This window comes from Chelonia mydas, chromosome 1 (genome assembly GCF_015237465.2).
Source record: "Chelonia mydas isolate rCheMyd1 chromosome 1, rCheMyd1.pri.v2, whole genome shotgun sequence".
NCBI lineage: Eukaryota > Metazoa > Chordata > Testudines > Cheloniidae > Chelonia > Chelonia mydas.
In genome coordinates, this window is record NC_057849.1 from 119,519,417 (window position 1) to 119,543,166 (window position 23,750).

At 42.7% G+C, this 23,750-nt stretch overlaps 1 protein-coding gene across 5 annotated transcripts in view; it reads left to right on the top strand.

The window, feature by feature from the left end:
* Window positions 1-23,750, top strand: part of GABRG3 (gamma-aminobutyric acid type A receptor subunit gamma3) — a 529,680-nt gene that overhangs the window by 98,159 nt on the left and 407,771 nt on the right. The window lies entirely within an intron of this gene.

Consider the following 23,750-nt stretch of genomic DNA (forward strand, 5'->3'; position numbering starts at 1 on the left):
TGTTCTCCCAGAATCTTTGTGATATTAGCAAAGAGTGTGTTTGAATTTTAAGGCCTAAAGTGTTGATTCTTGATCTCTACTCAGGAACTTCATGTGATCAACTATTGCTATTGTGTATAATAATACATCATTATTGCTGGTGCCTCCATGTTTGTGGCAATATAGATGTCTAGGGAAAACTAATAAAAAGTGTCTACAGAAATATGGTATAAACAAGAGTGGGTGATTGATAAGAGGTGCCTCAGATCTAATTATGTTCTGTGATTGATATGAGGAATTTGTTATTGCAGATGTTATCTGTAATGGATGAAATAAGGATCCATTGAAAAAATGACTTAACTAATTAAGAACTGCCAGTTTCACATCTGTCTATGATAATGACTGGATTAGAATTCCCTTTACCTTATTGACCAGGTAATCTAAAGATACCATAAAATAAATTCCATATTAATTAGGTAAAATGAAAATGTCAAAAATAGAACACAGTGAAATTAATCATGGGAAAGCAAATTTCCCTTAAAGGAGTTTATTTGTCTCACACCCTGGGAAAGACAGAGGGCTAGACAGTTAGTTTGGGGACAGGGTTTCCAACTTTCTTATCGCACAAAATCAAACACCCATGCTTCTCCCCCTGCCCCGCCTCTTCCCCGAGGCCCTGCCCCTTCCCTGTGGCCCTGTCCCTGCAAGCTCCATCTCCGCTCTCTCCATCACTCACTTTTACCGGGCTGGGGTGCAGAAGGGGGAATGAGGGCTCCAGAAGGGGATGCGGGCTCTGGGGTGGGGCGGGAGATGAAGGGTTTGGAGTGCGGGAGAGGCCTCTGGTCTGGGGAAGGAGGTTGGGGTGCAGGGCGGGGGTATGGGCTCTGGGCTGGGGGTATGTTCTGGGTGGGGCTAGAAATGAGGGGTTTGGGGTGCAGGAGGGAGCTTGGGGCAGGGTGTTGGGGAGGTGTGGGCTCCAGGATGGAGTTTGGGTGCAGGAGGGGACTCCAAGCTGGGGCAAGGGGTTGGTGTGTGGGAGGGGGTGCAGGGTCCAGCCAGTGCTTACTGCGGTCACCAGGTCCCTGCAGCCCCTAGATTCATAGGTGGCCAGGGAGGCTCTGTGTGCTACCCTTGCATCCACAGGCACACTCCCCGCCCCCGCAGTTCCCATTGGTCATGCTCCCCAGCCAATGGAAGCTGCAGAGCTGGTACTCAGGGCGGGGGCAGCACACAGAGCCTCCCTGGCCGCCCATGCGCCTAGGGGCCATAACGACCTGGAGGCCGCTTCCAGGAGCCGCACGGAGCCAGGGCAGGCATGGAGCCTGCCTTAGCCCCAGACCCCTGCTGCGCTGCCAACCAGACTTTTAATGGCCCGGTTGAAAACTGGACGCCTGGCAACCCTAGTTGGGGAGTGCAGACTGACAGCATCCCACTATTTACAGAGGAGAGAGAGACAGAGGCCAGCTCTATTCCTTACTGCAGGGGTGGTAATGTATCTGTTCTTTCTGTATTCTGTATAGTGTTGTGTTAAACCTGATCATCTCTGATTAAATAATTCCATTTGAACATGTTATTTGACAATCTTGAATTGTTATTAAATTCAGACATGCAACAACTTACCCATCTTGCCTGTCTTCCCTGTGGCATATGTGCGGGGGGTGGGGGGAGAATTTGTGCGTTAGCAGATGGTGTGGGGGACACTGTCCATTCTCAGGCTAAGTCTGACTTTCACCTCCCAAGAAGGCCACTCATGGGTACCAGAACAGAAATGGCGGCAGTCATGTTTGATTACTGATACGCATTGGTTCACCAAGTCCCTTCAGTTCACGCAGACTTTGAGAAGTGTATATATCAGCATTAAGGCTTGTGTAAAAGCCTTGGAAAACATTGCTTCAATAATTAGATAATTTGACAAGCATCATCTATGGGAAAGGTTGGCACTCTGTTGCCTATGCCACTTTAGTTCTATATTTTGCAATAGAGTGTGTTGGTCTAATCAAATACATCCTATTCATTTTAATGGCAGTTGCATGATGAAAACTCCAAAGTGCTGCTTCAGAAAACCCTCAGTTCATGAGCCTTACTCCCCCCTCATCCCCCCACCCCCCCCAGCCCACCACCCTTTGTACTTGGACACTTGTTATGGTTAGACTTTCAAGTATGCCTAGAAGTTTATCCTCATCCTCTCATAATGTCTAGAGTAGAAAGTGATGTTTTTGCATATCTGTATCTGCCCAATGCAACCAAAGTACTTGAATAATGTCCCAGTAGGCTCAATGTATTTGCAATGTCCTAAAATTTCTGTGTACAATCTAGTAGGCTGTTCTCCAGAAATATTTCTGGGGTTTTTTTTTTTTGAACACCAGTTTGAGAATGAATTGCTATTTCATGCCTGATAATTTGTACAGCTGCATGATGGTAATCCAGCATTAGGCTAAGACTTTCGAATCCAAAGCCTGAACTTGTGAAGAGGTTGCTATAAAATTTCACCTTCTGATGCTGTGAGTAAGAGATAAAAGGAGAAAGGAAATGCTAGGGAATCAATGCATGTTACCATAGTAATAACTGAATCCTGGAGCCTTCTTGAAGAAAACTAAAGGCACTTTCTGGAATCTTTTATCATTTCATCCTGCAATAATTATGGGTCATTGAAATGAATAACCTCTATAGTAAGTTAGGAGTAACAGAATAATATCCCACTTAGGAAACCATCCAGCAATGTTAAAGACGACCTGCAAAGTCAAAAATAAATATGGGGCCAGTGTCTTTTTATTTTTTTTTCTTTATGATTTATAAAGAAGGCCTGGTGTGGGGTTGTTCTGTTTTTCACATTAGAAATTCAGGTTTTATCTGCCCTGAAAGACTCTATGGTAACTGAAAAACTAATGGGAAAAATTTACATCAAAAGAACCAGGAGTTTGAAAGTTAAGTAAATGAGTGAGGATGGGATTTCTAGTCAACTATTCAAAATTCTCTGGATCAGATCTTCAGCTGGTTTAAACTGGCATATGTCCGTGGAAGATGGTGAGTGATGCTACATTGATTTATACCTGCTGAGGAGCTGGGCCATTGTTTTTGTTTTGTTCTGTTCACACTTACTTAATGTTAACAGCTAGCGAACATTATGGGTGAAGGACATTTTTGCTAAAGATTCAAGCAGCCGTGCCCCTTCAGTTAAGGTTTTGGAGTAAATGTGCGTGGAAGCCCTCACATTTTTTCCACCAAACTTAGGGAAACCAAGCTTAACATTACTGATAAAGGTAACAGAGGAAGCAAGTAGAATTTAATTAAAAAGAAAACAACAAACCTTAATTATACCTCACAGAGAAACAAAAACAAACACAAGCCCATTTAAAAAAAATCCCTTGCTGATCACCCAGTCTAATTAATATATAAATATAAATTGGCCTCTGCAATTGGGGAGAAGGGAGACATTGGAGAAAAGTCAGACTTAGGCAACAGTCCTGCAAACAATCATGCACATATTTGACTTTAAGCAAATGAGTGGGCCTAATGGCTTCATGCATTTATAAGCATTTGCAGGACTGAAGCCTTAGCAATACAAATATTCTATCAGTTTGGCTTAAGGCCCATGTGACTGACATTTTGTATTCCTTGTTTCTGTCATGGGGTATTGCTGAATGTTACCAATAATTTGGGCAGGGAGGTTGGGTATATTGTTAAATATTACTCAAGCACGACCAAAAAAAAAAAAAATCTGAAACAGGGCTGTAGTTACAGATGAAAAGGTTTTTGTTACATTGGAAAATGTAATCCATGTGGTTTTTTCAATGGATAGCATGTCCCAGTGCATTGGAAACTAGATTTATTCAGGTTTCAGAGTAGCAGCCATGTTAGTCTGTATTCGCAAAAAGAAAAGGAGTACTTGTGGCACCTTAGAGACTGACCAATTTATTTGAGCATAAGCTTTCGTGAGCTACAGCTCACTTCATCAGATGCACTGAGCTGTAGCTCATGAAAGCTGATGCTCAAATAAATTGGTTAGTCTCTAAAGTGCCACAAGATTTATTCAGGTAATGCTAAACTGAAGGCTGTTAAGACACATGTACAGTAATACTGCCAACTATTCGAGTTGAACTATACAGACCTGGGAAAGCTCTTAAACCTGTAGAGCTTAAAGTTACTTCTGCTTTAAAATATTTATGAACCTATCTCAGTGTTGACAGTTTTTAAATTAACAATAATAAAATATTTTGCCCTTCTTTAGTATTTTCTACCTGACAATCTCCATGCTTTACAAACATTAATACAGTTAGCCCTGCCTCACCAGGAGCCATAGCAAGTACTGTTATCCACGTTGTTATACAGATAGGGAAACAGATTCTGCTAAATGACTACAGATGATCAAAAATTTCTGTCAACATGCTTTTTCAATGGGAAATGGCTATTTGCTTAAATGATTTGCGGGGGGGGGGGATTTTTTTTTTTATCAACTGAAAAGCAGAACCTGAAAACTTTGTTTCTTGCCAATATTTTGCTCAACCTACTAGAGATTTAAACCTCAAACACTTACTTACATTTCAGTTGCCAAACCCCGAACAAAATTCTAAGGAAAACTTTGAAAATTATATAAACAAATTTCCATCCAGCTCTGTAAGTTACTTTACTCAGGATCACACAGAAACTCTACGGCTTAGCAAGGAATAATTTCCTGGTGCTGCACCCTAATCACCAAATCAACATGCCCCTCTGTTTACAAATACTATTGTCCAGTTACCTATCTAACAATAGAATTTCACCCTAATTTTTAACAGATAAAAACAGATTTAAAAATGTTATTAAAGCTAATGTTAAAAAATTAAATAATGCATAGGTTGGGAAAAGTGTCTGTACATCTGGGTATAGTGCTTAGATTATCTGCAAATACAAAGTTAGTTTTTAAAAGTTATATGATACATAAAGTACATAATCAGCAATAATCCAAATTTAGGTGAATAGATTTAACAATACAGTTTAGATATTAGAATCCAAATACTCAGGTATATCACTCATGAAAAGTTATAAGGAGATTTGGTTGTGGAAAGCAAAATATATCAATGAGTGGAGATTGTCCCTCAGTAATTGAGAATTAGGTTGGTTGTCCATTTAGAAAATACAATCCATGAGGAAAGTATTTGTTACTTTCCTGACTGCGCTTCTCATCGGCACTCCAGCTCATCCCTCCTGGTATTGCCGATGTCCAATGATGTGTTCTATGGAGATGTCCCTCAACCACCTGATGGTGTCCGACACCATGAGTTGCCACATCAGCCAAGCATAGCATCGATTGATTCTGCATTCTCTCAGCACTCGCTCATTGCTGGGGCCCCATGTACATAAGGTTCTGACGATCAGTGCATGTGTCTGGACCTGGTAACCCTTAGCTCTCAAGGTTTTGGCCAGAGGGGCATATTTCTCTACCTTTCGAGCTCGGGCATCGTGGAAGACCGGGGTCCTGTTCTGAAACGGCACTGTGACATCCACCATGATGATCTTTTTCTGGTCCTCGTTGGTGATGACTATGTCTGGTCACAGTTGCTGTCTGTTCTGGGGATGGCAGAGTTTACAGCAACCTTCCCCATGGGTGGCGGGATGGATCTGGCCAGGCGATCTTGGATGGCGTTTTGTTGCAGCTGCCAAGGTCTTGAATGGGGCTTGCAGCTAGAGGACGTGGGGGAGTGTCTCATTGTCGTAGCCGCACTTCCTGCATCACTTGTCCTGATTCCTGTGGCGCACAGCTCTGTTCAGTGGGATGCAGTTGAGCCAGGCCCTGTGGATGAACATCCAGTCAGCAAATTGGGTGAAGCTGCCCCCAGGGAGGAAGTGGTTGCTGGTGTCCCACTTGCACATCACCTCGAACACCTTGCCCTGGTCCGGCTTCCGTTTCAGGTTTTCCATGTATTGGCAGCAGATGGCATCCTTCAGGGTCCTCTCCAGCATGGTTCTAACTCTTGGAGTGATGGTAGTGTGATCTGTATTCTTCACCTGTGGCACCAGGACTCCCAGCTCCTGGCGTTCCTCGCATCACGTCCAGTGGCAGCCGATAACCTTTTCCAGTTGTCGCATAGCATTGCGGGCACAAGTCCAGAGCGAAGCAAAGTCTCCCCTGTCTCTTCCAAATTCACCTTCCAGTGAGCCACTCAGGTAGGTGGCGACATCTTGGTGATTTGTTTCTTGACGGCATCCTGCGGAGCACCCTCTGTGATGTTCCTTACTGTGGCATCTGGGCATGTCAGAAGGCAGAAGCTGTGAGTTATCACGGCAACGTCGCACAGATCACCTATTCGAGGGATGTTGGCACTGCCCTGCCTGTGCAAGACATACACCACTTCATTGCTGGCCCTCTGGGGAAGAAACATCCACTTCTTCACCAGCTGCTGGATGGTGTTGTCTGCATTGTTCAGAGGTACCTTTGCCACGGCAGATCCCCTCAGGAGGAATGAGATATGGGGAATCAGGAAGGTGTTCCTCTACATAGGATCTCTGTCATTTCCTTTCCAGCTGAGGAATCTGCCTAGGATTTCTGGTAAATGTGTCTAACTAAAACAAAAGTAAAGTTCTTTGCCTTTATCTCCAGACCATATTTTCAGGTTTGTATAATTTTTGGTGGTGCCCAGAACGGGTCCAGGAAGAGCCGTCCCAGACCAGGGCAACTGCCCCGGGCCACACACTTTGGTGGGCCCAGCATTTCAGGGGGATGCAGGGTCCAGGGCAGTCTGGGAGGTTAGCAGGGGGTCTGGCGCCAGCAGCACTGAGTGATCCAGCCCCAGCCCACCCCGCTCGGCTCCACCTCACCCCACTGACTCCTGGCATCACTTGGGGGAGGGGCAGAAGCTGGAAAGAGGCAGGGCGGGGACTTGGGGGAAGGGGTGGAATGGGGGCAGGGAGGGGGTGGAGCAGGGGCAGGAAGAGGTGGGGAGGGATTTGGGGGAGAGGATAGAGTTGGGGGCAGAGCAGGGAAGGGAAGAGGCAGGGGTTTGGGGGGGAAGAGGCAGGGTGGGCTTGGGCCAGGTTGTTCGCTGCTACCAGTGCCAGGCCCCCTGCTAGCCACCTTGGACCCCGGTCCCCGCTGAAGTGTGGGGTCCCCCAAAGCGCAGGGCCTGGGGAGGTTGCCCCAGTCCATCCTATGGATGGGACAGCTCTGAAAATATAAGCCCAAACATTGGTGGAGCCGAACCCATGATCCTGAATATTGGTGGAGCACGGGCCCATATAACTCGCCACCTATGCATATTTTCATCATGCACTACAGAAAAAGGGAATGCAAAGAAAGTGAGTGTGTTTCTGTTCTTCACCTACTGTAAAGGGCTGCACCCAGACTCCTGCTTTTTTCCCCTCTTCTCAGAAATATATCTCATATAAATCTTTGAAGGTTAGTCTTCCAGTGCTGCTTCAAAGCTGCCTGCACTGCGTCCTGTTGCTTCATCAAAAGATTAAGCCAAAGCTCTCCATGACAAATGCCAGGAGCAGCAACAATCGCACTGCCAGATGTGAACTTATAACAAGCAGGAAGATATGAGATTTGAGAATTAGAGATGGGTCTGTGGCACAAAATTCAGATGTAGAATTCAAACACATCAGATTTGCAGTTTTTGCTCAGCTTATTATAGAGAAAAGCCAACTCCAGTAGTCAGCTCTGGATCCCAGTTCAGTTTTGGAACACGTCTCCCCGCTACAATTTTGTTATGTTTGTATCAGGATTTCGGTTAAGGCCCGTTTCTAATTCCATGTTTAGAAAAGGTTGCTGATTGCCCCCCAAATGTGCATGTCCCGTAGGGTGGGGTTAGGGAGGTTCACAATAGGCGGGAAACTCTTTCCCAGTCCTGCCTTGTGATCCTTGCTGGGGAGTGCAGCAGTAGTGAGGGCCCAGAGTCTAATCCATTTCTCATTTAGGAGACAAAAGGGGACTGTGGGAGTTTTTATAGGCTGTAGTTGAAGCTAGCAGTCAGGGCAGGCGGGCGAATTACCTTTTGGGTGGAGATTAGATCTGAAATGGTTCAGCCCAAAAGGAATTTTTCGGAAAGCTATGAACTTGTGAAAACACGATGTTTCAAAATTATTTAGTGTTTGCTATTGGCATATATGAATTATATAGGAGTATACCGATTAGCTGAACCCTGGTTATCTGAAATTTGGAAATTTCCTCTGAAATGAGAATTCCATGTCCTTTACTTTGGGGTGTGTCCTCTAGGGTTTACTGTGTGTGTGTGTGCGTGTGTGTGCGTGCGTGCGCATAAGAATAACTCCTCCATTTTGAGGGTAGGCCTCACATTTTCCATCCATCCTTTACCCATATGTTTCTCCTCTTTCATCCCATCTCTTAGCTCCTCCTTCATCTGCCTGCCCCCCTTCTCGGATCAGTGGCTACTTTTCTTCCTCCCCTTACCAGAAGGTACAAGACTTCAGGAACAGGAGGTTGCACATGTGGGTGTGTCACCAAGTGGATGTATTTGAGGGGTGCTCAGATGCCTAACTGAGGAATGGAAGGGGGTGGGGGAGAGAGCGAAAGGAGTGGGGTGGGTCTCATTTAGTTGTTTTGGTTCTGTCATTGGAATGGCTAAACGCTACAACAGTTTACCAAATCCAAGGCGTGGCTGGTGCAGCCCATCTCTGATCTGTGTGTGTGTATATAATGCGAAGATATGCAAGGCTCAATTCTAATGGACAAAGCACTGGCAAAAGTATGTTCTATCTATTTAAAAGTGTCTGCATCCTTCAGTGCAGTCATGAGATTTTAACTTTCAAGTAATTCAGTGTTGCCAACCCCACTCTCTCATAAATCAAGAGACAAACTCTAAAAATCAAGAGATTTGGTATATAAATGGTGAGTTGCTATTTTTTTTCAACTATAGACCAATCTAGATATATTGACGGTTGGTTTATAAACTTCATTAGTGGTGTATATAATTTCTAATAGGCCAGAGCTCTTTATAAAAATATTACTACATCTGAAAATGCTTCACAAAAACTTTTTAAAAACCAGTTTCAGAGTAACAGCCGTGTTAGTCTGTATTCGCAAAAAGAAAAGGAGTACTTGTGGCACCTTAGAGACTAACCAATTTATTTGAGCATAAGCTTTCGTGAGCTACAGCTCACTTCATCAGATGCATACTGTGGAAAGTGTAGATGATCTTTTTATATACACACAAAGCATGAAAAAATACCTCCTCGCACCCCACTCTCCTGCTGGTAATAGCTTATCTAAAGTGATCACTCTCCTTACAATGTATATGATAATCAAGGTGGGCCATTTCCAGCACAAATCCAGGGTTTAACAAGAACGTCTGGGGGAGGGGGTAGGAAAAACAAGGGGAAATAGGTTATCTTGCATAATGACTTAGCCACTCCCAGTCTCTATTCAAGCGTAAGTTAATTGTATCCAATTTGCAAATTAATTCCAATTCAACAGTTTCTCGCTGGAGTCTGGATTTGAAGTTTTTTTGTTGTAATGTAGCAACTTTCATGTCTGTAATTGCGTGACCAGAGAGATTGAAGTGTTCTCCGACTGGTTTATGAATGTTATAATTCTTGACATCTGATTTGTGTCCATTTATTCTTTTATGTAGAGACTGTCCAGTTTGCCCAATGTACATGGCAGAGGGGCATTGCTGGCACATGATGGCATATATCACATTGGTGGATGTGCAGGTGAACGAGCCTCTGATAGTGTGGCTGATGTGATTAGGCCCTGTGATGGTGTCCCCTGAATAGATATGTGGGCACAGTTGGCAACGGGCTTTGTTGCAAGGATAGGTTCCTGGGTTAGTGGTTCTGTTGTGTGGTATGTGGTATGTTTAAAACCGTACCTGTTCTCACCGCATTGCTATGCATCTCATTTTAAGCTTACAATGGCAGATTTTCTTTTAGCAATGGTGCTACATTTTAATTTGTCAGAGCTCAAGCTCTGGATGGCAGGGGCACCTTAACTAAAGGCAATATAGTGAAATGTTGTGTAAGCAAACCTTGGTTTCGTAGTGTGTGTGCGGGGGCTGGAGGAGAGGGGGTTAGGCCCTTGGGTAGGGAGTGGGGTTAGGCCCCTAAGTATGTGTGTGGAGGGGTAGGCCTGGCCCTGGGGAGGATAGGCCCCAGCATGGGGTGGGTACGATTGAGGTGGAGGAGATAAGCCCTGGGGAGGGGGGCCATAGGAGGCAGGCTTGGTCTGAGTTAGGGGGTAGGAGCTAGGGCTCAGGACGGGGTGGGTGGGGCCAGGCCCAGTCTGGGGTGTGGTCAGAGGCAGGCCCAGCCTGCACAGGAGCCAGGGGGACATGGCTGACTAAGCACAGCAGAGCCTCTTGCCCAGCAGGGGCAGTGTTGGTGTTGGGGCCTGGAGTCTGCTCCCTAGGCCGGGCCAAGGGAGGAGGCACAGACTCACCCACAGCCAAGTGGCTGTGGCGGGCAGGATGCTGGTGCTGTTCACCAAGCTGCTGTACTGGTTCCCGGCGCTGTTCTGGAAGGAGGAGATCGAGCACACCCTGGCAGGGCTGCAGTACTTGGGCAAAATGAGAAGCTTCATGAGAATCACGCCAGTAGAAGAAAATCCTGAGATTTGAGAGTTCTATCTCTCATGACAAATTTGTGAGAGTTGGTATGTTTGAGTAATTAGACCTGTATGCAGTGCACCTGCAGAAGTATAGCAGCACCATCGCACAAATATACTTGAGTCTCAGTATGTCCTTTATAGGTTCACTGATATGTATTAGGATCTATGAAAAGTCTAGAAAATTTGAACAATTTTCACTCTGCATTCCTCGATTATTTTTCTAAGTTTAATTTAGCAGCAGTGGGGAAGTGGTAGTTGGCTAGCAAACTACCATAGCTGCTAAGACCAATGCAACATTTTTGGAGAGGCTGCATGCCTCAAGTCAAGTTCTGTGGTCTGCAAATTGCTGGAGAGGAGGAATGAGGGATGGTTGTGTTGCTCATACTGTGAATCACGCTTTAGGTAGTGCTGCTGCTAAGATGATATGGGCAATTGCCCTACATGACCCAAGAGCAAGTCTTCCAGTGTGCAATGTGCAGAAAGGCCTCAGAATGCACAGTATGATACATAAGGAACTGCTGTGATTTTCAGTGGGAGCTGAGAGATGAAAAATACAAGTGGAGGACTCTCCTTTTCTTCACCTGAAACCCACAAATGTTCAGAATGCATCTAGCCGATGAATTCCTACTGATGTCAGTTGCAGTGACTGTCAACAAGATATTCAGATCACATTTCAAGGAGCAGTAAAAGATTTATAGGAGAACTGGAATTTTCCAATTTGCTCTGCTCTCTCAAATGCTCTACCAGTTTAGTTGTGAGCTGTATTATGTTATTGTTGATTTGCCAATACAGAGAGCCAAATAAAGTCTTGTGCCTCTTTACGAACTGAAAGTCTCATCATCTTCATGTTCATTATTTTTTATTGCCATTTTCAACAATACAAATAGTAGAGGACAAAGTGACAGTAACACGGTAAGGAAGTAATAAAATCTGTCGTTAAAGAAATAAGGAAAATTTACGAAATTGTTACAGATAAAGTAAAAATTGGGATTGCACATGAGGGACACAAATAAAAATACATCCTAGAACACTGCATCTTTAAATACAATAGATATGGAAAAATGTTATTACAAGGAATTCGGTATTTTTTCTGTTTTTATACTGTTCTGATAAGACTTTTATTTTGTTCATAAATCTTTTATCTTGCCCTAGCAAATTCTTCAGAGATCCATAGTGAAAGTTCTGCTTTTCTTTTGTAAGTGGTAGATGTGTGTACAACATCCTCAGGTATGAATTCTTACCATTCTAATCATTCAGACAAAATCAAGAGTGTATTACAACAAAGAGTGATTGCAATATTGTTACAATCAGGGGCTTTTAATTTCAATCATTAAGGTTTGCCTACAATCACTTGTAAGAGAGGCTGACAGCATGGTCAATTAAATTCAGACTTCTGTAAATTATTTTTATGGTTCATCATTCATGCAATAACATCTTGATGTACACAGGCAATATCCTGCTAGTCTCTGTTGGTGCGTTTCATGACTACAACTCGCTGAGAAATTGAAAGACCTTGTGACAAGTCCATTCACTTTAATGGGAAATGTGGGATAATAAATTAACATGAGTACAATAGTCAGATTGATTATTTATTTTACTAACACTCAGAACAAGGCTACATCTCCTTATATCACCTCAAACCTTTTGCAGTGTCTGTTGTTGTCTTTCTTCTAAGCTCTTTGGAGCAGGACTGTGTCTTCTCTGTGTTAGTACAGAACTATTTCTTGGACAATTTGGGTTTTACTACAGTATGAATAGTAGTGATGAGAGCAGGTAACTTGAAAACAGGACAGCTGGATTTTATTTTCAACTCTTTCACTAATCAGCTGTTTGACTTTTGACAAGTCACTCTGCCTTATTTTAGTCATCACTACTAGAATAGAAGGAAGCTGTGAGACCTAATTGTAAAGATTTTGAGATCATCATAAAAATGTACTATATAAATGCAACATATTAATATCATGAGTCACTATTTTACTTATATGCAGTGTAGTTGTAGCCATGTTGGTCCCATAATATTAGAGAGACAAGGTGTACGAGGTAATATCTTTTATTGGACCAACTTCTGCTGGTGAGAAGTTTTTGAGCTCTTCCTTCAGGTCTGGGAAATGTACTCAATGTCACAGCTAAATACAAGGCGGAACAAATTGTTTAGAATAAGTAGTTATCACCTATTTCAAGGGATCATTCTAGGTGATGTGGCCTGTTAACACCTCTCCAGTCATAGTGGGGAAAAGAGGGTGGGGGATTCTGGGGATGGATGTAGTGGTTTATAGATTTTTGTAATAAACCATAAATCCAGTGTCTCCATTCAGTCCATGATTTTTAGAATCTAGCAAAGTTATGAATTTAAGGTCCCATGTTCACCTTTTGAAGGCGTTGGGCAGATTTTGTTTGAGAATGAGGACTGAGAGGTCAGGTATAGAGTGATCACTTTGTGAAAAGTTTCAGAGTAACAGCCGTGTTAGTCTGTATTCGCAAAAAGAAAAGGAGTACTTGTGGCACCTTAGAGACTAACCAATTTATTTGAGCATAAGCTTTCGTGAGCTACAGCTCACTTCATCGGATGCATACTGTGGAAAATATAGAAGATGTTTTTGTACACACAGACGATGAAAAAAATGGGTGTTTATCACTACAAAAGGTTTTCTCTCCCCCCACCCCACTCTCCTGCTGGCAATAGCTTATCTAAAGTGATCACTCTCCTTACAATGTGTATGATAATCAAGGTGGGCCATTTCCAGCACAAATCCAGGGTTTAACAAGAACGTCGGGGGGGGGGGGGGGGGGGAGGGGGAAGGAATAAACAAGGGGAAATAGGTTACTTTTTATAATGAATCAACCATTCCCAGTCTCTATTCAAGCCTAAGTTAATTGTATCCAATTTGCAAATTAATTCCAATTCAGCAGTCTCTCATTGGAGTCTGTTTTCGAAGTTTTTTTGTTGAAGGATAGTCACTTTGAGATCAGAAATCGAGTGACCGGAGAGATTGAAGTGTTCTTTGACTGGTTTATGAATGTTATAATTCTTGACATCTGATTTGTGTCCATTTATTCTTTTACGTAGAGACTGTCCAGTTTGCCCAATGTACATGGCAGAGGGGCATTGCTGGCACATGATGGCATATATCACATTGGTAGATGTGCAGGTGAACGAGCCTCTGATAGTGTGGCTCATGTTATTAGGCCCTGTGGTGGTGTCCCCTGAATAGATATGTGGGCACAGTTGGCAACGGGCTTTGTTGCAAGGATAGGTTCCTGGGTTAGTGGTTCTGTTGTGTGGTATGTGGTTGCTGGTGACTATTCGCTTCAGGTTGGGGGGCTGTCTGTAGGCAAGGCTATACAGTAGCACAGTATGCATCTGATGAAGTGAGCTGTAGCTCACGAAAGCTTATGCTCAAATAAATTGGTTAGTCTCTAAGGTGCCACAAGTACTCCTTTTCTTTTTGTGAAAAGTGTTCAGAGACGGGTAATATGGTATTTTTGTCATTTATCATTTTCTGTGTGAGTTCATCTGAGAGTGTAGTGATTGTCTTGTTTCACTCACATGGTTGATGTTGGAGCATTTAGTGCATTGGATGAGGAACACCACATGCTGTGATATGCGTCTGTAGGATCCCTGGATCTTGAAAGGTGTGTTGTGGGGGTTGTTGATCATTTAGCAGTGGAAACATGCCTACAGGTTTTCCATCTGCTGTTCTGGCAGGGTCTGGTGCCACTTTGAGTTGGTGTGTCCTGGTCTGTGGGGAACGTTCTTCTGATATAGAACTTGGGGAGGTTAGGGGGTTGTTTGAAGATCCAGAAGAGGGGGTTCAGGAACAATTTATTTCAGGGTGTGGTCCCCATTGAATATGAGTTGTAATTATTTGGTGGTACCCCATATGGGTTCCAGTGAGGGGTGCTAGGTGATCACTAGTGGTGTGTAGTTGGAAGCGGTTTTTATTTCTGTATCAAAGCAGGTTATCTTGGGGTGTTTGGGTGACCCCTACCATGATGCAATCTACTTCTCTGGTGGAGTATCCTTGTTTGGTGAAGGCGGTTTTAAGTGTTTTAAGACGTATATCCCAGAGTTTCTCCTCTGAGCATATTCTGTGGTATCTAAGTGCCTGGCTGTAGATAACGGATTCCTTGGTGTGTTTGGGGTGGTTACTGTATCTGTGAAGGTAAATATGGCGATCCATGGGTTTCTTGTATATAGCTGTCTGAGGGTTCCATTGCTGAAACTGATCATGGTGTTCAAGAAGTTAATGCTGGTGTGGGAGTGTTCTAGAGAGAGGTTAATGGATGGGTGGTGGTTATTGAAGTTGTGGGGGAAATCTATGAGGGAGTTTAGGTCATCAGTCCAGAGATGAAAATATCATCGATGTAGCTCAGGTACATGACTGGTTTTACTTATTATACACATTTGTTTTAACTCTGTAAAGTTTTAGTAAAACAGACTGCTTAAATGTTTCGAAAGCACCTCAGTGATTAAGGAACCTAAGTCACATACAGAGTAACTACACAATTACTAACCTTTTTTTTTAATATCAGGTCATAAATAATAAGTACAAGAGAGCGAGCCTGTAGTGTACTTAGTTTTATGGAATTATTCACTGTCAAACATTTTTTCACCTGTTATTGCCTCCAGCAAATCTCTGAAGCCTGGGTCTTTAGTGATGACTGATGGATATTGACTTCCAATTACATCTGATTTAAATAGCTGGAGGATTGTAGGATTCTAGTCCCAGAATCAGGCACAACAGAATCAAGGTTATGAACTTCAATATCTAGCTTGGAATCCTGGTGTCCACAATGGAGATACTCTCACTGAAGGCAAAGCAAAGCTTTAACCACTTTTATTTGCACAATTAGTCAAGACAGAAAGGCTCCAAACCATATAAACAGATAGCAAAAATAGAGTTAGGCTGATATCTTATATCATTCCTCACACATATGGTCAAGTACTCAACCCCTTTCTAGGGGATCTGGTATTAACAGACAAAGGTCCAGCTCTTTCCCTGGCGTGCCAAATGAGTCTGATGGTCCAGATCCAGTTCAGCTGATGGCAACCCATCATGGCAACCCATGTCATGGTGGTCTGACATATTAGAGGGCCTATGGGTTGTCATGAATATTCATTCAAATGCCAAGCCTATCATGTCCATATCTAACTTCCTCGCCCTAATAATATTGGACTGCCTTTTATCCTATAGGTTAATATATTAATGAATTTAACCTATTGACGTATACTTTGATTCATTGCCAAGACAAGTTTGTGGTTAAGCATCTCCCAATGGTTTATCATAAAATATCCAAGCTTAGTTTCAGTTCAGTATTCTTGTAGTTGCCTGGTATTGTTATGTAAAACCTCCCCTCTTAAGCAAGTGTTTTCAATTCCCCAAAACTCTGGGTAACTTTTGGGCCATTTATCTATACTAAAGGTCATAGGACTCGAAGCCTTATGCTAACTTACTTATGTCATACGCTAACTGATTAAGCTAATATCTTACAGGATAAAGGCTTGTAGGTTCCTTGCGTTACTGCTCAGTGAAATAAAATGCTAAGCTAGTTCTCTGGGCTACATCTCAGAATAGAGTTCCTTGGCTTTGCTAAGTGAGCTGTTTCTTCTCTGTAGGTTTGAGCAAAGGACTTTTACCAATTTACATGTCTGTTTACTGCTCTGTAAATAATACTTATCCATCTCATAAGGGTAGCAATTTGAGGTCACTGCCCATATGCCACAGACTGCAATAGGAGCAGGCCCTAACAGTTGTAAAACATCTTGTTGGGATCCTCAGATGAAATGTGCTGTAAGTGCAAATGACTAATACTGACATAGGCTCTTACAACAGGGGGACAGAGAGAAATTCCGTTCTATACTACTTAAGTGAATTGTAGTAGTGATCCTGTTCCCACTGAAGACAATAGCAAAATTCCAAGTCACTTCTGTAGGATTAAAATGGGGGATTAATAGGGCCAGCATTATTATGATTAGAATTTTAGCAAATAGCAAAAAAAAAAAAACCTAAACAAAACAATCCCCACCCCCCATTCAGTAACATTATTGTGCTTGGCTAATTGTTCCTTGAACTGACCTGTTCCCACCCCTTTTTTATTAGCTTTGTGTAAATGAGCATTTGTTGCATGAATTCTGGGAAATGACTCTTCTTTATGTGAATTACCATACTAACATGCAAACATAAGTATTCACTGTTCATGCTCATGTTGATAATAAAGTCTCTCATCCAGTCATGAAAAAGAAACAATACCATGTGACGTAAGTGGTATGTTCCCACCCCTATGAATATTGAAAGACAGGTAAGGCAATCCAAGAAACCACAGGCTGAAATGTATTTGCATAAAGTGTTCATTGAAGTTCTATTAACAATTAGCAAATGTATTTACAAAAATCAGTCTGTGCATAGATAATTCAGAACAGGAAAAGGTGTAAAATTCATTCAACTGTTTGCTGTGCATAGTTTTCCAGCTCTGATTATGTCTGAACATTTTTTTTGAAAGGGGGAGAGTATGAGGGAAGGTGCCATTGATAGAAGACTCTCTGAAATAAATTATTATGACATTTAATAACAGTATCGGCTGAAGCCATCCAAAGCAGCTGATGTGGTAATGTGCTTTGTATAAACTCACAAACATAGTTTTAATTTGTTTGTACAGTCAACTGAGACAATGATCACCCCATTTCATAATGTATATTAGAAAAGAATTCCAATCAATCTTGGAGCAAACCTGCCTGCCATGAGTTTAGAAGTCCATAAGGCTCTATTAGTTTTCTCATTAATTGGAAATGAACAGGGGAGAAGAAATACAACTGTAGTCAGCAATGAGTTTCCTTCAAATGTTTTCACTGCTGGGAGAAACATGGTAGAGAACTTAGTGTGATAACTTAGAAAATCAATTCTTAGACATTATGATACACACGCAGTCTCTTTCACTTTTTATTTCTAATTATATTTGAATTCAAACACTAGCTATCACATAGGTCATCTGTTTTTTTATTCTTTATCCATTTTCTAATCCTTCGTTTGTTCTATCACAGTTAATGGATTATTGTGATATCACAAAAAGGATTATTATTTCAGGTGAGGAATAAGCAACAGGAAGATGAGCTGCTCAGTAACACATCTGCTTTTATGAAATCCTCTTAATTCTAAACAAGAGAGAGCAAAACTCTTGAGAAATGCAGGGCATATTATATGTGTAGAATTGTTTTGAAATACTGTATATTTTCTCTATTGTTCTTGACAGATAACTGAAAGTGTTCTTTAAAACAGTATTTATCCTGACTGTTCCTACTTATGCTCCTTTACGCAGAGTAATGGCCACTTAAGCACTTAAAGTTTAGGATTGAGAGGTAATAATGCATAGCTTTTACCATTTTATTTATTTAAAAATCATCTGATTGCTTTGAAGTCCTCAAATATAGATATATTTGAATGCACATGAAAATGGAGAAATAATATATTAGTGCAATAAACAGTTGAAGCTAAGAGGGTGTTGTCCAGTGATTTAGGCTTAGATTTGGAATTGGAGTTCTTGACCTCTATTCCTAGCTCTGATACTGGCTCCCTGTCCTTGGGCAAGTCACTTCCTCAGTTTTCCAATATGTACAATGGAGATAATACTTGCTGTCACATTTTGTGGTGTAATCCAGACCAGTAAGGAGTTGTCTCACCACCTGCCCAGTAACTCTAGGTGCCTTATATGTTCTGCTGTTGTGGCTTACTGCCTCGACACCAAAAGCCAGCAGACAGGTGTGCAGTATCCTGAATATCTCTGTGTTATGCAGCCCTGGTTCAGCGCTTCTGATCCCAGCAGGCTGCCACAACATCAACCCCACTCTGGTTTCCACCACCTTTGGTTACACCTGACAAGAGGACCCCAACATACTTCCCATCCTGAATTTCCCCAGAACTGTCTCTTTCTGAAGTGTCCAGCCCTCTCCTGGACCACTCAGAGAAATAAAAAGGTTCGTTTGCTCCTTTAAAGAGACAGTACCCAGCAGCTTGCCACATTAACTGGAGTTAACAATTACTTCAGTTCAAACACAGCACTGGGTTGGTTTAGATTAAAATTGTCATGCTGCCTAGAGTGGCTCATGACCATGAGTGCCTACCTCAGGGCAGACCGTCAAAAACAGGGCAAACACCCCAAACTAGTGGTGTGTTCTATAATGAGATTTTACCAAGCCAGTAACAAATGTGAACTCCTGGACCACTATACCAGTCGTACTATGGAGTCACAGGCAGTCCCTTTAGACCAGTGGTTCTCAAACTAGGGGTGCTGCTTGTTCAGGGAAAGCCCCTGGCGGGCCGGGCCAGCTTGTTTACCTGCTGCGTCCGCAGGTTTGGCCGATCGCTGCTCCCACTGGCCGCGGTTCACCGTTCCCATTGGGGGCTGCAGAAAGCGACACGGAGCCAAAGGATGTGCTGGCCACCCTTCCCGCAGCCCCCATTGGCCTGGATCGGCAAACCACTGCCAGTGGGAGCTGTGATTGGCCGAACCTGCAGACGCAGCAGGTAAACAAACCGGCCCGGCCTGCCAGGGGCTTTCCCTGAACAAGCGGTGATCTAGTTTGCGAACCACTGCCTTAGACCATCCAGTTTCTCTTGCCACCCAGACAAACTGGACTTAGTGATAAATGGTCACTTACAGCAAAAATCACACTACATTCAGCTTGCTTCCAGTCCCAAGAGACCAGTCACTTACCCAAGATGGGTACCCTAGATCCTACACCAAAGACAACGCCTATAGCTAGTCCTGGAATAAACTATCTAAAGGTTTATTAACTAGGAAAAAGAAATAGTTATTTGCAGGTTAAGGCAAGTGTCACAAAAATAACAGCACATAGTTTCAGTGATGCCAGAGTACAAAGAAAAAAAACCCAGAGGGTTACAATCAAATACAAGTGAAAACACACATCTAAAAGTCTAAAACTTAATCTAGCAAAGCACAGTCTTTGTGTAAATTGGTTTTGTTCTAACGCTGTCCCAGGTGCAAAGGTGAGAGATCTGTTCCAGAGGCAGCTTCTGTCTCTAGATATTTCACTTCATCAGTGTGGATGCAAGAAATCTGACAGAAAAGGAGAATATCCTTCTTTGAAGCCCAAAAGGCATATATAGGGTAGGGAGAATACTGATCTGGAAGCATTCAGTGGGGCTGGTCTTCATGGATATGCCTGGACAATGTGGGGGTGTAGGGGGCAAGGGAGAAGGGTGTGTGAAGCCAAGAAAGATCTCTGCTAGGGACCATGGATCTCCTCATAAGTGCTCCCACATCTGTATTGCCCAGGAAGGGCCCCTTAGTCAAGTGGCTTAACAAGCCACCACATCAACATATGCCCATGCAGCATGGAGGCTTATGTTAAAGAAGGCCTTAAGAGAAACCAGCAGACAGTTATACAGAGATGTGCCTGTCCATTACAGCCACCCTCTCATTCTTTATCTTTCCCCACTGTAGGACACTGTCCTTGATCACACTTTCCCTTTCTCCAAAAAGAAAACCAACCACACAGGAAGCTCAGACCCAAATAAATAAATAAAATAAATTTCCACTTCATTAGAAAACCAAGCACACAGGAAAGTTATACCAAAAACAAGCAAGCAAACAAACAAAAAATTCACTTCCATAGGGAATGCCTGCTAATCATAAAGAAAGGCACGACACATTAATGCCACTTGCACACTAACTTGGTGTATTTCTAATCTATTCACATTGTTATACAACACCCATCACCATGTTATTTGAGAACCTTCCAGCAACACATTAAATAACATAAAGAGGGTCTATCATGTGTTGTTCATTTTCTCTCTCTCTCTCTCTCTCTCTCTCAATCTCACTCTTTTTTTCTTTTCCCAAGGAGAAGTTTGTATCTGGATTAAAAAAAATTGTGTATGATGTGCTCCGTGGAAGTACTGTTTGTATTAGTGCCATGAACCAGCCATTTAATCATCCGATCCTCTAACTCTTTTCAGAGTAAGTCTAGACAAATGAGCAGAAAAATGTCAGCCCCTACTTTACGTTACTGCCTTCCTTAGACCCTCATCAGAATTTGAATCCGGAACCTTCAGCGCTAATAGCAGGAGTTTCCACTGCTTGACCTAAGGGACTAAATTTGCTAGTTGGAAGCAGCAACCAAATGGCCCAGCCACTCCTCATGGCAAATCCTAAAGGTATTCCTTGAAGATTGAGTGTCACCTGGATTGATCACTGGCTAGGTCCTTAAGGTGATCTGGCTTGACATTCAGTTTATGTCCATCACTGGCAATCTTATCATGCCACTGACGCTTCTGATGCCTGTGGCCATGTGGTGGTGTTCCTTGGAAAACAGGGTTTGGAAGCTGTAGGTCTTCCATTCTAATAATATGTCCACACCAAAAAAGCAGCAAAAACTGAACCACTACTGATGGAGGTGGTTGCTGAGTTTGGCTTCAACTATCCTCATTTCTGATCTTGTCCTGTCCCTGAATAATGAGCAGTTGGCAAAGATGACAAAAATAAAAAATGTCAGTCCAGCGTTGTTCCTTAGGACCCACGTTTCACTTATGTACAATAACGTCGGTATAATAAATCCGCAGCCGGTGGCAAGCCTGATGTCATGATATCCCCACAGAAGCTGCTGAAGGGCCTGAAATATAGCAGTAGCTGCTGCTTGGATCAGTTACTAGAGATGAACAAACACCTACACTAATAATGCCAGCTCTTCTAGAGGTAGTGAAATAATGCAAAATTTCTGAGCAGTTGCCTACATGGACCAGGCCCTAGTCTGCCTTTATCTATCCATTCTCAGTGGCAACCCATGATCTGAGGTGCAGCAGCACTCGCTTCAGAAGGGTAGCCCTTAACTTCCAAGACTGAAATTTCTTTTAGCTGTACTACATCTGTCTTCTGCAGTTATGCAAGCTGTTCCGTTGATCTGTCAACATATTTCTTTTGTTGCATTTTTAATGACCTATTTATGCAAAATTTTCACTGTGGGCTGCTGTGTACTGATGCAGTGAAGTCATGCATGTGATTTGTGTCCCATTAACAGTTCACAAGAGACAATCTACATTTTAATAGCACTGCCTGATAAACCAATTAAGCCAAATCTAGCAAATAGAGGTAGAACAAATATTTCTGTCTGATGCTTTTGTCAGCAGTTTTTACCCATGCTCACTTTTGTGCCCTGCCATTTGCTGGGAGATGCAGTAAACTGTAAACTAGCAATAACAAGTTTGAAATTCTCAGCAGACACAAATGCTTTTTAAAAGGTAGGTGTAAACTAGCGAGGAAAACACAAGACTGGGAGTTCTTGTGAAGTGATGAGTCATTCCTGAAGTAGAGCCTGATTAAGCCACAAGCAATAATGACAACGAGGAGTCCATGTGGCACCTTGGAGACTAACAAATTTACATGGGCATAAGCTTTCGTGGGCTAAAACCCACTTCATCAGACGCATGTAGTTTTCACTCCATGCGTCTGATGAAGTGGGTTTTAGCCCACGAAAGCTTATGCCCACGTAAATTTGTTAGTCTCTAAAGTTCCACGTGGACTCCTCGTTGTTTTTGCTGATACAGACTAACACAGCTACCACTCTGAAACATATAATGGCTTGGAACACTCCATGTGGTGACAGGCTCGGGCTCCAGCCCAGCTCCCAGCAGCCCTATGCTTGCCTTGATGCAAGCCCACTTTTGACTTCTGATTCCAGCTCTGATTTCTGGCTTCCCAGACTGATAGCTACTGCTCCAGCCACTAAGCATGCCCACCGACATGTTGGTTTCTGACACTTTGAGCCTTTGCTCTGCCACAGATTTCCTATATAGCTTTAGTCAAGTTATGTAACTCCCTCTTGGCTCCCTTTTCCCACTTATATAATGGAATAATAGGTTCCTTACAGTAGGTGTGAAGTGTGATTCATCACTGTTCATGAACAAGTCTAGGATTTTTGGATGGAAGGTTCTGTAAAAGTGTGAAGTCCCTGAAGGACGCAGGAGACTGAGGAGTAGGAATTGTTGTTGTTTTCACCATAGTCCGGAAGTGAAACTATATGCAGTATATGCAAGATTTGTTGGTTATTAATAAATATTTTGTAATTAAATTTATTGCTAGAATATCCTGGAACACTGTCCATGACCTGTGCTGTTGGAATTCTAAGGCTAAGTGAATACGCTTTCCTGTTCATTAGTACAGCATGAGGTGCTGGGCTTTCTAATATGACAATTTGGAGTGATAGCCAATGATTAACAAATTGTCTCTTCCATTACAATCAGGGCTGGTCTACGCTACCAGGGGAAGATCTACTTACCGCGGTGTCTTCATCAATGCTCCCCGTCGATTCCCCTTGCGCTTCTCATTCAGGTGGAGTACCGGAGTCAACACTACAACGATCGGTGATTGATTTATCATGGCTATACTAGGCATGATAAATTGACCCCTGCTGGATCATTGCTGCTCTGTCAATCAGGCCGGTAGTGTAGACACGCCCTATACTGTGCACTAAATTGGCGCAGCTGCGATTGATTGATGCAGCGGCGGCGATTTAGCGGGTCAGGTGAAGACCCTATGGGTGCATGGGAGAGCGTCTCCTGTCAACTTCAATACTCCACCTCGCTGAGAGGCGGAAAGTAAGTCAGCGAGCGAGCGTCTGCCATCAACATAGTTTGGTGTAGACACCGCGTTACGGAGATGTAAGCTATGTCGCTCAGTGGGGTGATATTTTCACTGCCCTGAGCAACATAACTTGCATTGACTTAAGCAGCAGCGTAGATCAGTCATCAACTGAAATGTGCACTAGTCCCATAAGAGAAACAAAATGCAGAAAATCACCTCCACCCATTGCAGAGACCATTTAGAATTTCTTTCATGCTACCTGCTATTTGGTTTTACAGTCTTTCTTTTTTTTCTTAATCAGTATATCTCTAGTTGTGTGCAAAATCTCAAGTTTGACTGTTTCCTTCCTGTTTTTGTCTTTATAAATGCCTTTATAGGCATGCAACTGCTTTTGGCCCTGTAATTATAAGAAGAAAATACAACTGTTTTGTTTCTCAAGCTTTTAAATTGCCCAATTTATTATGAGAGTCAATGGAAAACACTTCTTAAAAGTTCTCCAGTTTGCAGCCCTATTAATTAGTATAGTAGAGAGAGAAACCTAATAGTCTTTTTAGCTCCCTGAGACTCTAAACTAGTAGAAAACGGATGGAATGCTCTAATTCCTATGATTTTGCCTAATGGCTGCAATGTAAACTGT